This window comes from Natrix helvetica (assembly GCF_964273705.1).
Source record: "Natrix helvetica genome assembly, chromosome: 3".
NCBI lineage: Eukaryota > Metazoa > Chordata > Lepidosauria > Squamata > Natricidae > Natrix > Natrix helvetica.
The window spans coordinates 126,694,712-126,709,076 of NC_138549.1; the positions used below are offsets into that span (position 1 = coordinate 126,694,712).

At 40.6% G+C, this 14,365-nt stretch overlaps 1 protein-coding gene across 1 annotated transcript in view; it reads right to left on the bottom strand.

Moving 5' to 3' along the window:
* Positions 1 to 4,519, bottom strand: part of LOC309389439 (uncharacterized protein) — a 43,932-nt gene extending 39,413 nt beyond the window's left edge. Inside the window, exon 1 of the mRNA XM_081947804.1 lies at positions 4,130 to 4,519. The gene's annotated coding sequence lies outside the window, so the exon portion shown is untranslated. The remainder of the gene's footprint in view (positions 1 to 4,129) is intronic.
* Positions 4,520 to 14,365: the final 9,846 nt, after the last annotated feature.

A 14,365-nucleotide genomic window follows, 5' to 3' on the forward strand; every position in this document is an offset into this window, starting at 1 on the left:
TTCCCTTCTCTTCTCTTCTCCACCAACATTGAAGCATGTGATCACCTTTTCTGTTCAGGACTCAAGCCATGTGGCCCTGTCCACCATTAAACCATCTTTCCAAGCAGCCTCCATGTCTCCAGTCTCTTTTTCCCTACTTGGAGCCGAACCCAGAAGGACATTTCTTCCAACAAGATCAAACAGAAAAACATGGTAAAAACAGAAAATACCTAATTTACATGAAGATAAGTGATGACCACAAGGTCATCATTATTAAAGGAACTTAATAATTTTAAATTACTAAAGTAACATTTCTTTAATAATTATCCATTAAAGTAACATTTCCTTTCCATTCTCTATTTCACTGTGTCAAGATCACTATTATCATTTTAATCACGTGGACAATAGAACTTCCTTAAATCTATTTTACATTTGTGGCAGAATTAATGGATTTGGTTTTCCAAAGTTTCTAATAAATTAGATTTTATAACCTCTTTGATATAAATAGCAAACCTTCTCCAGTGCCTACAATCCTTTTCTTTTCATTCCACAATTCCCTCCCTTGCATTCCAAATCTACCTCTCCCCCGCAGTGTTTCTGTTGTCTGCTTGTGAGGGGTGTGTGTGTGTGTGTGTGTGTGTGTGTAGGGAGTCAAGCATGACACAGTGCTTGTATCCAGGAATGATTATGTCCTACTGGTATTTCCATTCCATCAGTTTTCCATCATATATTCTTGTTTATAGCCAAATACTGTAATTACTTAGCATTGAGAGTATCACGCATGTACACAGTGCACATTTTCAAATATTGCTGGTGTTGAGTTTTATTCACAGCCTTCACTATATTGTCATGTACACTGAAAACCAATTGTTTTCTGTACTGAATACTTAGTGAAACACTCAATAACTGCTGAAGTTCAAGGTTACCAGGGAAAGAAACAGATACTTCTATGCTCACAATCAACTATTACATTTGGTTTCATTTTTATTTGCTGCCACATTTATTATCTAGCAGTTAGATAATACATTCTAGTCAAAACTATATCTGTGGGTGTTCTGCCAAATCCTATCTTCAGACTTGCATAAAATCAGGTCTGAGTTTTTCTGACAATTTCTGGTCAGGATGTCTGACATCCTTTAACCTACTTCCAGTATTAGCCTTCTCCCTTATGATACTTTCCAAAATAAGCTACACAATCCAAACTGGATGCTCTCTAGCACTTTCAAAGTTATGCACTAGCAACTGTTTGTATTTAAGTGCAAGTGGACACCATAGGTTTCTTCCCCAAAATTCCCAGTTTCTAACAAATCTAAAGACCTCTACCTACAGGTAATCTTCAGCTTACAACTGTTTGTTTAGTGGTCATTTGAAATTACAATTGCAATCAAAAGAGAGATTTTTGACAGGTCTTCAGAGTTACAACCATTGGAGTATCTCCGTGATCATCAATTTGGGTGTTTGGAAACTGGCATGTATTTATGATAGTTGCAATGTGCCAGGGTTGTGAGATCACCGTATGTGAGCTTCCGGGCTGGCTTCCGACAAGCAAAGTCAATTGGAGAAGCTGGATTTGTTTAATGACTGTGTGATTCACTTAATGAGTGCAGTGATTTTCTTACCATGTCAGAAAAGGTCATAGCAGTAAAAATTCTGGTCCCAATTGTGGTTGTAAATTGAGAATTACTTGTACTACTTCTCCCATGTCTTGAAACCTCTAAGCTCTGTCTGTCCATCTAAGCCAGGGGTCTCCAAACTTGACAGATTTAAGACTTGTGGACTTCAACTCCCAGAATTCCCCAGCCAGCCAAGCTGGCACTGCCATGCGCAGTGCCATGCGCACGAAGGACAGCTGATTGTCACACACGCATGCATATCAGAAACCCAGAAGACAAACAGGTAAGGCCGCACGTGCCGGGTGACATGGCTTTGTGTGCCATTTTGAACATGTCATAGGTTCGCCATCACAGACCTAGGTACTCCAGACTTCAATCTGCTACGTAACCACCTGAATTTGGGTTTCAGGACTAGCTAATTAATGTTCCAAATATCTCCGATGGCAACATAGACCAGAATTGATGCTCCTCCCTGATACTATCAAGCTAATTCCCTAGTTAAATAAACCAAACTGTAACTATATATATATATTCCTGCCTACGAAGGAAGCTTTATGAAAGAAGGACCACCACTGAAAGGGTGTCATGCCTTGGGTGAATGTGCAGGGTTTAGGCAATCTAAATAAAACTATTTGCAAAAGTAATTCTATAAACATAAAGAATATATTAATATATTCTTTATGTTTTCTAATATATTCTATAGTAGGAAACATAAAGCTTACTTAAGAATTCCATGAACAAGTTTTAACCCTCTGCTGAAATTGATTTGACTATTTAGGAAGGGGAAGGCTTGCCTCAATGGGCTAGAAATATTTTAAAACAGACTACACTGGGGAGTTAAATGCTTAAATTTAAATTACAAAAAGAAATATAGAACCAACTTAGAGCAGATAGCCTGTTTTCATCATATTCTATAAAAGCAAGGGTTCTTAAGACAATTAAAAAAAAATTCATCCAGAACTATTTAGATTAGAAAATCCATTAAAAAGGGATAGAACATAGTAACTCCATTTGGTATTATGTCTAACTATATCTAATAATACTAAATATAAGCAAAGTAAAAAGTGACAAAAAGTGAGGAAAGTCCTCTTAGGGGAAAAAGTCACTACTATAGACTAATAGCTATAGAAATCAAGTTGATTATCACACATTCTCATTTATAGAAGAAAAAAAAAGTGATATGCCACCATCTGGTGAAGATCTTGCAAATAAAACAGAAGCAATTCACACTTTCTTTCGTTTAATAGGAATTTTGACAGGATAAGAAAAGCAAATATAATCTAAACATGTTAACACAATACTCGGGAGTGGAAATATCCAGTATTAATGTTGCAGCATAAAAGTTACTCAGTTATCTTTCTAGGTGCACATTGTTTCTCAAGATCTTTTAAAAAAAAGATTCACTCTACAAGTCTAAAAGGGTATTTTCAAAAGCAAAAGTTGCACAGACTTTAAAGGGAAGGAAATGGTGTAAAAATACAAAGATAAAGTTACATACTTACTTCTTTCTTTATATTTTTTTATCTATCCCCCACTATTTTTCTCTGCACTTCTTTTTTTTTATTAGTTTGCATTACTTTTTATCCTTTTATTTTAAACTTTAATAAAAAATATTTTAAAAAGTGAGGAAAAAGGGGGCTGGCCGGGAGGTAGTGCTAAAAGTCAAAGAAAACTAACAGGGTGAATACCAACATAGACAAACCAGCCCTAACAAACCTTTTCTTATGCTCTGAGGATGACTTTAAGTAGTTTTCTCCACCCCGGTGCTCTCAAATCTCTAGTAGCTACAACTGGGAATGTACATTCATATCTTCCACCTTAAGGACTCTAAATAATGGAAGCTGTTTACAAACTAGTTATTAAAACCTATTATAGGAGGCAGCCCCTTATTCCCACGAAGTGACAGGGTAGCCACGAGCTGCCTGCTTAAAAATAGTCGCCATCCACGCGTAAACCGTTGAGCCGCATCCACCTCACCGCGCGCAGAAGGCGTAACAACTCAGCACGGTTTTCGATTCACCATCCGCGGCACAAAAGAGGCGTAAACAAATATCAATCTTTCTCCACACACCCCGACTATGGTGTCTGTCAACACATTTTGAAATAGGGCTGAAGCAATAAGTAGGCACTTCTTGTGCACAAGTAGACCCGTAACGTACTCTTTTTGATCACCAAAGTGAAAATCTATTTTAAGAGTCTTCAAAATAGTCAGAAGAAGGAAGAGAAATCAAGAAATAATTACAGTAATATTAATTACTGTAATTGTAGTAACTCATAAAATTATAGAACATTCTAGAACATGTGTGTAACCATAAATATAATTAAACCACTCTTGAGAAAGCCTGCTCTCCCCCTACCTTGCTCCCCCCTACCGGCTTATATTGCACAAAGTCAACAGATTCACCTTGTTTCAGAATCTTGTAGTCATAGTTTTAAATAATGCGCAATATTCAATAGCAGTTACTTTGGTTTCAGGGCAGTCTTGCTTCCTCATCGCTTGTCCAGATGTGTTAGAAAACCAGTCCTGGAAAACTTACCAAGCCAGCGTCTACTTCGGCTCTGTTTTAAAACGGGGATCCAGTCCAATTCGTCAGCTCACCAGAAACATTAAGGGCTGACTGTAGTTTTACTAAAGTAAGATTTGAGATGCGTGCTGATAACGTCCAAGTCTCCGCGCCAACGGGCTCAGAAGGGAAGCGCAGTTGAGCAACGCGGAAAATAAAGTTATCGGACCAAGCAACAATCTTCTTAACACGCGCTTCTTTTCGGCTTTGCAGTTGCAGGCAAGGCGGCGGCGGCGGCGGCGGCGCACAACAACTCCCGCATTTTCGAGAGCAAGGAGGGACCAAACGTTTCAGCAGACGTTTCCTTTGGCAATTGGCCCAGGCCAGGGAAATAAAACCCGTGAGTTAACGGGCAAGGATGAAAAAGAATCGGAGCGGTCAGATGTGTTTCTTTCTCTCTTATAATAAAAATGCAGGTAGAATTTTAACCCATTAATTCACATAGTCTAGTATTACGCCAAATGCATAAAGGGGTGTGTGGAACATAATATAATAAGTTTTAATTTTCCATTTAATACTGTATTTTATCATTTATATGGGGTTTGTCCTTTGGTCAAATTACCTAGAGTTAGTATCTTAACGTATAGCCACACCGCTACATATCCAAGACACAACCATGATTCAAATTTCAATGGTATACATTGTAGATACCACTTTATGTTTAGCTGTTCTTACGTTTCCACGATCAAAGAAAATATTTAAGTCTAACTATTATCTTGAGAAGGCTGAGAATGTTTAGGTGACAAGGGCTTAACTAATGTTGGAAGAAAAATCCATCTTGTTCAGTTCCAAGTTGGGAGAAAGGCACTGGAAACAAAATGGAAGCTGGAGGCTGATTGAAAAGGTCCATTTGTTGGTGAACCAAACCATCTGGGTTTGTGTTCTGGTGCAGCTCACAAAATGGAGTTGAGAGTTGGGTGGGTTTTTATACCTTCTTTGAGCTTTGTATTTGAGCGTCCTGTTGCTGTGCAAGAACATATCTTTTAATATTCTATTGGCTGTTGTCAGATTCCTGTGGGGGTCATGTAGGGGTCATAGCTGGCTCTATAGGCAAAAGAGGAAATACAAATCCTAGGTGTTTGTTTGGGCTAATTTGGTCAATCTGGCATATTTTATATCTAAGCTCCCAGGTTTCTGTGACTTTGAAGTTTGGACTGCTCTGGTGTAGGGTTAATTGATCAATCAGTAGTTAGCAAACCACATTGATTAAATCAGACAAAATCCACATTCCTTCCTCTCATAATCTTTTGACGCTTAATCTCTTATGCTTACAAAGAGACAATGGAATGTACACGTAGACATCACATTCCATGCAGCAAAATATTAACTAGAGTCACTATCTATACCATGAAGTGTTCATGAGGTGTTCATGAGGAAAGCATGCATCTGTAAACCAATCAATAATTCCCAAGTGTATTTTCTGTCCAATGAGCTTTTACTATTCTGAGAAGTTTGACAATAAAAGGGAGCCCCGAACAATGTTCTGGGTTGGTGCCCTTTGGGGTACCTTCCATCGGGTGGCCTTCCCAGCACAACCTTACTCCTGTCTGCGTCTGCTTTTCTACGTCACCAACACTCTGGGGGTGGTGCAATGAAGGGGGTTGTGTTCTGAAAGGGTGTTGGGCAATTCCTATTATGGCTAATGGATTTTGTCCTGTGTTGGATCTTGGGTGAGGGGCTGCTCTTTAATCCTACCATTCTGCTTATGTTATCCTGTCTTGAATGGATTTCTCCATTCAGTATTTGCTTTTCTTATGAATAGAGCCATCTAGATAGTTGGCTTCTTTCAATAAATTCTTTATATCTTAAGTGCTGGCATCTGCTGTGGGCTATTAAGAAGACTTGGGAGCTGCTTCCTGCTTCTAAAAACACGTTTCTCTATTTCTCCTTTAAAGAAATATAATATTCTGCCTTTTTTAATACTTCATTCTTCTGGGAGGGGGGCTTCCCACACTACTTTTAAACATTTAGGTGTGATAGTAGTTTATAGAGGTCGGAAAGCATGTGACCAAACGGCCTGGAAAGGAAGGATATGGCATAAGGTGATGGGTGTAGGATGATTATAAAAGTATGCTTTTTCATTACTTGAGAGTGGTCTCTTACTGTGTATATTGAGATCCACCAGCCTTTGCAAACGCTCCAATAAAATTGTTTTGTATTCCAACAACTATGAGTTTGAGTTTTACTTCTCACAGGGGGAAACAGGCATGGAGGCTTTTAAAAAGTTTGCAATAAAATTGGGGATGGGAAATGGAAATCACCACAAGTCATTCAAACTACATTGTTTGGGGTGTGATAGGAGTAAAATGAATGGTCTTCAAAAAATTGTAAGAGGAGGTAGCTATCTTAAAGTAAAATAAAACCAACCGAGAAAGAGGAAAGAAAAATAACTGAATTGAATAACAGGAAATTAAAACTGAACTGAAAATAGGAAAACTAACTAAATTGAAAAACTAACCAGGAACTCAAAAACAAGGCAACGGAGCATGCTCAAAATCCTATTGAATATTATTTGACACACCTTGCATACATTATGTTAATTTAAATGCACATGTAATGTATGATTTAGTATGTTTAGGGAGGGTAGCAGGAAATATGTAGAAGGCAGTCGAAGGGAGTGTAATCTTACAGTACCTCAGCCAATGGGGTATAAGGAGGGATGTGAAGGGTGGGACAGGGCTGTATAAAAAAGAGAATGTTTGAGTTGGAACTTTGGAGAGAAACAAGACTTGATGGCTTCTCTCCCTGCTTATTGCAATAAATGAAACAAAAGGCCTTCACTGTATCTTAGCTGGTTATTGGTCAGGCGAGCTTGCCACTGATTGCAAAGGAAAGTAGCCGGGGCATATAACAGGTGTCTTTCATGAACAAATACGTAAGTGTCTTTGTATTCCAAATAAGGCTGAGTGATAGATAATTTACATACTGTTTCAAAAGCCTTAAGAGAAAGGTGAACTAGAAATGCCTGACCTCAGAGTGAAAAGGTTTTACCAGCAGCTGGGAAAGGTCAGTCTTTTGCAGTAATAGTACTTTATACCACACATGTATAATGTACATTATCATGCAGGCCTGACAACCCAACAAGAATACGGGCTAGTTTCTAAGAAACTAAGGAAAGTCAGAAGCTTAGAATAGGAAGACTCTTGTGAGGAGTAAAATCTCGACTCCAAAGTTGTTGATAGGTCCAGGTCAGTCACATGCTAACAATCTGCCTATAATTTATTACCATATATAAATGTTTAAGATTAATTAAGCCCATGCTATCACAAGCATTTAGCCCCTTTTGTTTTTCTGCATTATATAATACCTGCAGGGTGGACTGTGGCATCGGTGAGGGGAGAGAGAGAGAGAGAAAGGAGGGACTGAGGATGGATGACTGGGCAACTGGGCGTTCAGTTAACAGTTGGCTTCCAGTGCTGGAGAGGGTGGGAAAGAGAAGTGGCTGGGCTGCTGCTGCCTTTCATTGGGGTGCATGGACCGAGATGGGGCTCCTCTTGCCGTCTCTTCTATCCCCTCGTTGGACATGGTAGAGCTTCCTGCCCCTCACTTAGCCACCTGTCCCCTTTATTGATGCAATTTGGGGATGGCAAGTGGGGAGGGGTGGGGTGGGGGAGGAAGGCTATTCCTGACTCCAGGGCTGACTGGCTTCTTCCTGGCATCTCTTTCTCTGCCTTTTGGCGTCGGCTGTCAAGGATGAGGTTTTTGTGGGCAGAAGAGCTTGCCCGACCCACTGCTGCCAAGATGCCCTTGCTTCCCCCAAGCATTTGTTTGCCTACCTGATTTCCAGCTCTGTCACATTTCTCCGTCGCGTTTCTCACGTGTGCAGGGAAACAAAATTTTGTGGGACTGAAAAAAACAAAAGTTCAATCAACCAATTTGAATTTCTCGTGAAAAAAAAAAAGATCTCGCAAAGTTGGAATTGATTGATTGAACTTTTTTTTAGTGCCACAAAATTTTGTTTCCCTGTGTACGACGGCAAAAAACGCAATGGAGAAATGCGACAGAGCTGGAAATCAGGTAGGCAAAAAAATGCTTAGGGGAAGTGAAAGCATCTGGGTTGCCCTGCCATCCTCCTCAGGTTTGAGACGCCACTGAGGAAATGTGCTGACAACCCCGTGGGCCTCTCTCTCTCTCCTCCTTCCACCACCACCCAGAAGCCCTCGCTTCCCCCAAGAAAGGTGGTCAAAGCAAGCACCTTTTCTAAAGCCTCTGGTTTGATGCATCAGTCCACTCTGCCTCTTCCATCGCTTGCTCCCTCCCTGAACATGGGCAGGAGAAGCACACTATTCGGGGGAGGAAAAAATACTAGTGGAAGCTGCTCTCATGTTTCTTCTTCTTTCACTTTGTTGGGCCTGAAGGTGCTCACTGCCTTGAGTCGCCCTCCTCGCTTTATCCAGTGACAGAGATGGCATCTTAAGAAGCCATGGTTTAATTACAGCATTCAGCACGTGATGGAATCCTCTTTCTTTGACCACCTTTCTTGGGGGAAGCGAGAGTACCTGGATGGTGGTGGGTAGGGTAGCTCTGCGGCATGGCAGTGCAATGGAGAAACGGGCAACGGAGGGCTGACGTGACCCTGGGTGAACCGGTTGTTAAATTATCCCACCACTGACATTAGCATATGATTTATGCTAAGTAGCTTCAGTCAGGGCTAGGCCATAAATTATTTCATATCCTCTATGCTATGACTGAAGGCCAAATATGCTCTTTAGGCTCCTGCCTCAGCATGCATATTTTCCAATGAGACAGACCAATACATGAAGATCATTAATTACAATTTATTCAGAACATTCTGATAAAAGGGATTCTTCTCATTCAAAACTCATCTTATATTCCTTATTATAGTCAAGACATCAAAGAAAAATGCAAGAGAAAAGGTGATTGGATAGGACAAAAGTAACTTCCCCTTTGCATAAGAAATCATACATGTTACATATTTTCAACATAATACCACACAGGTTCATTAAAATGAAGTCTGATGGAATGACCCTCCCCCCTGACATTCGAACTACCACCGACCTCCGTTCCTTCCGGCAAAAGTTAAAGACTCACCTATTTCAATCAGCTGGCCTGGCACTTTCTTAGTTCTACCTCCCGGGGATTTATTCATTTTAATTGGGTTTGGGGTTTTAAAAAGTTTTTAATACACTATATACTATATTTAATATTTATTATTCCATGTACAGTCTAGCAACCTCCTCCACCTACGTATTTAATTATTTAACTGTTTTGTATGTATTTTATAACGTATTTTAGTGACTGTACACCGCCCCGAGTCCCTTTCGGGAGAGGGGGCGGTCTATAAATATGAATAATAAATAAAATAAATAAAATAAATAAGATGACAGAAGGGGCATAAATTTTAAGATGTTGATAAGGAAAAGGTTTGTTTGGAGTTCACGAAGGGGAAGCCAGATATCAATTAGTGATAACAAGCTTTCTCTTATCAGGAGACATTGTCCAGGAATCCCATCCTATCTTACCTTTCAGTTTAGGAATGTTAGAAGCTATCAATCAATCCAGTCTGCAATAGTTTGAAAACATTATTTAAAAGAGAGAAAAATAAGTCAGATTAAAATACAAAACAACTATGTTTGTTAGCAAATATAACAATGCTACATTGCTTTTTGGTACTACCACTTGTGTGGTCCTCAAACTAAGCAATTTAGGTCAGATAAACATAAAAGCTTGCCAGCAGAACTGAATATTATGATATTAAGCAAATAGAAGTATTAGGATATTGAATTTAGTAGTCGGAAGAGGTAAAATGTATAATAGGCCAGAACCGGTAGTGGTATTAAAGTAGAATAAAATATGGATTAAAATATAAGAATGAAGACCTGGCATAAAAGGAACAGTTAGAAGCTTGTTAAAGGGACAGGGAAATGTCATCAGCTTTCAACCACATGTTCCAGCAAACGTCCCTATGTCAAAAGTCCAAAACCACAAGGTTCAATTGAAGTTCGCATAAAGACACATAGTCATGTCACCTATGGCCCAAGACAAAAGGAGAAGACCCCATGTCCTTAAAAGGCTTTTTCCTCAAGGTAACCAATAAGAAACGAGTTAAGTGTTTCCATGTTACGCTGCCTTTGAAAATGTATAAGAATGCGTGCTTCGATAATGAAGGTTGTTCAGAACTTGCAATGCTAGCCATGGGCTAGCTTTCTGAACCTGGCTGCCAAATAAACTCTTCCTGTATCCTGAGAAGTCTAAGTCTGTCATTTTCTACAACAGTATGGCGGCCTGGATTGCTGGAACCGGCAGCGGCCAGGCGTGCCACACCCCCAAACTGGTTCCCTGGTCGCTGCCATCACCATCACCATTTTTTTTAGTTCTGTGCATACAAAAAACAATTTTAATTGAAAGTGCACATCAAGCATGCACGCGCACGAGTAAACCAACATTAAAGCCAGCCAGAACCCACCCTGCCCTCAACATATGAATACCCGTGCTCCACTAGGAAACTGATTGGGCTTGATAAATCGAGACTTACAGCTTGAAAATTAATGAGTAGTTATGAACAGCCTCTCTTCTCCCCTTCTCTCCCTCAGGCTTGCCCCACAGAAGCCTCTCCTATCCTATCCCCTTCTCTCCCTCAGGCTTGCCCCAGGGGTGGGTTTCGGATTCTTTTACTGCCAGTTCGCTCAGGGACGCACTTTGTGCGCATGCACGCATGCATGCACAGAAATTTAAAAATTGCAAAAAACAAGATGGCAGCATCATAGGCGCGGCCAATAGACCCAGCTTGGGCGCATGCATGGCCAAGTTACTACCTACTCGACCGAGCTGGGCCAAACCGGTAGGAACCCACCTCTGGCTTGCCCCACAGAAACCTCTCCAATCCTATCCCCCTCTCTCCCTCAGGCTTGCCCCACAGAATCCTCCCCTATCCTACCCACTTCTCTCCCTCAGCCTTGCCTCACAGACACCTCTCCCATCTTATCTCTTTCTCTGCCTCAGGCTCCTCTCCAAATTCCCAGCCAGCAAGCCGGATGAGTCACGCGCTGGCCATGCGCAAGTGGCTGTTTGAACCGAGATCTTTTCAGGTGGGTTGGCGGGAGTAGAACTCCTTAGCATCAGAGGATGTTAATAATAATATAAGAAATACTAATGATCTGATGGTCATTTCAAAAAATCCTTTCTAGAAGAGGAACATATATGCCACATTTCAAGTTTGTAGGCTTTACGGTTCTGGAAATTTCATGATCCAGCATGAGTGGTTTTTGTTTTTATATATATAGATTTTGATAGACGAGACTATTTGTAGTTCAGAGTTCAACTCTGGGATCCTTGGTACTATTTTCTCGTTTTCCCTTCTAGTAATCTATACCCAAATAAACAGGGTGTCAGCGTTCCAAATACCATGCAGAATTAAATCAGAGCCCAAGGCAGAGCTATCCTTAAAGTTCCAATTTAATAAGACAGACATGTTGGCATATCTGTGGAAATCCCAAATCTAAAAGCTTCCTGGGATTCCACCCAATTGAAAGTTCATGATCTTATTCCCCACACCTATAAATCCATCACACAGTCCAATCTTCTTCAGCCACGCTGGCATCTCCACCCAGCTGGTTCCGGTCAGATGCAGAGGTGCGGAGACAAAAGATGACCTTGGGATTCTAGAAAGGAATGACAACAACACATTCCACAATTCTATTCCTTTCTATTTCCCCTCCCAATTACTATACTAATGAAACAGCATAATGAAATAATAGAGAGTGTGACAGGCCTGACACAGGACACAGGGCACAACACTAAATAAACAGTCAAAAGAAACAGTATCCTATCAAGGAACCATCAAGGTAGAAGTTATACCCTCACCAAGAGTGATAGCACAATCTACTATATACAGCCAGCAAACCCCACTCTCTGCTGCACTGATTATGATACCTAGAGTAGTAATGAAATATCTGCAGGAAAACAACTTAGCACCAAGAACTCAAGACATAAGAAGCAATTGACAAACACTCTCAATTTCCATTCTGAGATTTGTAGGATGTGTTTGTAGGTCACTAATTTCTTAAAATTAGAAACTGAACTCTGTTTTTCTTTGAAAAGTGCATGTCCTTAATCTCATAAAAACCTTTCCCCCTTATTTCTCTATGTTTGATGTGTTTCTGGTCATAGCTACAACAAAATGTGGGCAATTCAATTAAATCTAGATTCAGAAGGAGATCCTGCAGCTGAAGTTTTTTTTTAAGTCACAAACTCAGCTGCAAATTCTACCTCTGAATTAAGACTTAAATGAGCTAGCGTGCTTCCTGTCAGTTTTGCAATCCCTTCTAGAAAAAGGAAACATCTGGTACTTCACAAAACTTTAGTTAACACTGCTATCCTCTGTACACGTAAAAAAGAAATTGGTTCAGAAGCCCTAATATCCATTCACAGAAAAAACCAACAGACTATTACCGTGATGGCAAACCTTTTCGGCACCGAGTGCCAAATTGGAACACGTGTGCATGTGTGTGCATGTGCCAGAAACCCAAAGACCAGCTGGCTGGTGCACATGTGCACGCCGTCCAGCTGGTCTTTGGGCTTCCAGCACGTGCATGCACGCCGCCTAGCTGGTCTTTGTGCACGCCAGAGCACTGGAAACCCAAAGACCAGCTGGACAGCATGTGCATGCCTGTTTTTTTTACTGTTTTTCAGACCATTTTTCTGGCTTTTTTCAGGCTGTTTTTTATGTGGTTATAATAGTCCCATGATGGCAAGCCTATGCCATGCGTGCCAGAGGTGGCAAGCAGAGATCTCTCTGTGGGCATGTGTGCCATCGCCAGCTGATCTTCTGGTTTCTGGCATGTCAGCTGGTCTTTGCAGGTGCTGGAGTGCCGGAAACTGGCCTGAAAAACCAATTTCCGGCACCAATGGACCAAAGAGGTCCAAAAACTGGCTTGTTGTTTGGCCATTTGTGGCCATTTTTCAGGCCATTTTCTGGTGTTCTGGCACCCACGAAGACCAGCTGGCACATCAGAAACCAGAAGAGCAGCTGGCAATGGCACATGTGCCCACAAAGAGGGCTCTGTATGCCACCTCTGGCACACGTGCCATAGGTTCACCATCATGGGACTATTATAACCACATAGCCTAAAGCCCTCTAATGGGAAAAATGTGTATCCTTTCAAAAACAGCATATTTCTTTGTTTTTTAGTCAGTGATTTTCCCTTGATGATAGCACTAGTTATAAGATCTTATCAATGGAATACATCTTTTCTAAACAGTACTGGACAGGCTTCATAAACTGCTGTTATCTGATTTCATTTGGAAGGGGTGAGACACTAGCAAGTTAAAAAAATTATTTCTTCAGGAAACCCGTCATTAAGAGGTTGGAGTTACCATGCTAAAGGGAAATGACAGAGTAGCAGTTACATAGATTTTGGGAACCAAGTTGGTCCACTGGTTCTGAATAGCATCTGTAAGGGGTTTTTTCTTCCTCCACTTTTCTGGAAATACTCTGGATAAGATCAATGGAAAGGTGACTGGCCACATCATTTTCAAAATTTCTCTACTCATCCCTTGTTTCCACACTTATGTAAAGCTTATTCCCATACTAGTGTAGTAAGAAAAAAAGTCTGGAAAAAGTTCCTTGCAGCTGAGACAATGTGATCAGTGCTAATGAACGAAATAAGAAGCAGGAAGGGGGGGGGGGTATTTTGGAAAGGTGAGCAAGATGATGTTTATAAAGTTTGGGCTTTTGTGACTGAAATGCCTGATCTCAGTCTTTGATTAGTTTCACAATGTGTCTTTTGGTATTTTGATTGCCCTTCTAGGTGATGGGTCAAGTCCAGCCTTGGGGAGGGGAGGAGAATGTAAATTTAGTAGACTTTTGTGTTTTACTAGCTTAATCTTGTCAATTTGGCTTTTTTCTTTCTTTCTTTCTCCTACTCTTCAGGAATGACTCTTTTTCTTTTCCTTATGATTCTTTCTAGCTACCAGGGTTGTTGTTTTTTGCTTCCAACCTCCAGAAACTCAGTTGTTAATACTCTAGCAGCACCAGCAGCAGCATCCTCCAACTCCTGCTTCCAAATACCTCCCATCCCAGGAAATGAATTGTAATCATTGTAATCGTAACCCTTTTGAAAGATTAACAGGAAGATTTATTAGTTCTTTTTGCTCACACGGCAGGCTGTTACAAATTCTTCTGGCCCAGACATTTAAATTAATTTCCATACAGTATTTAACACTAAGTAAGCTGAATTCTTTTCAGAG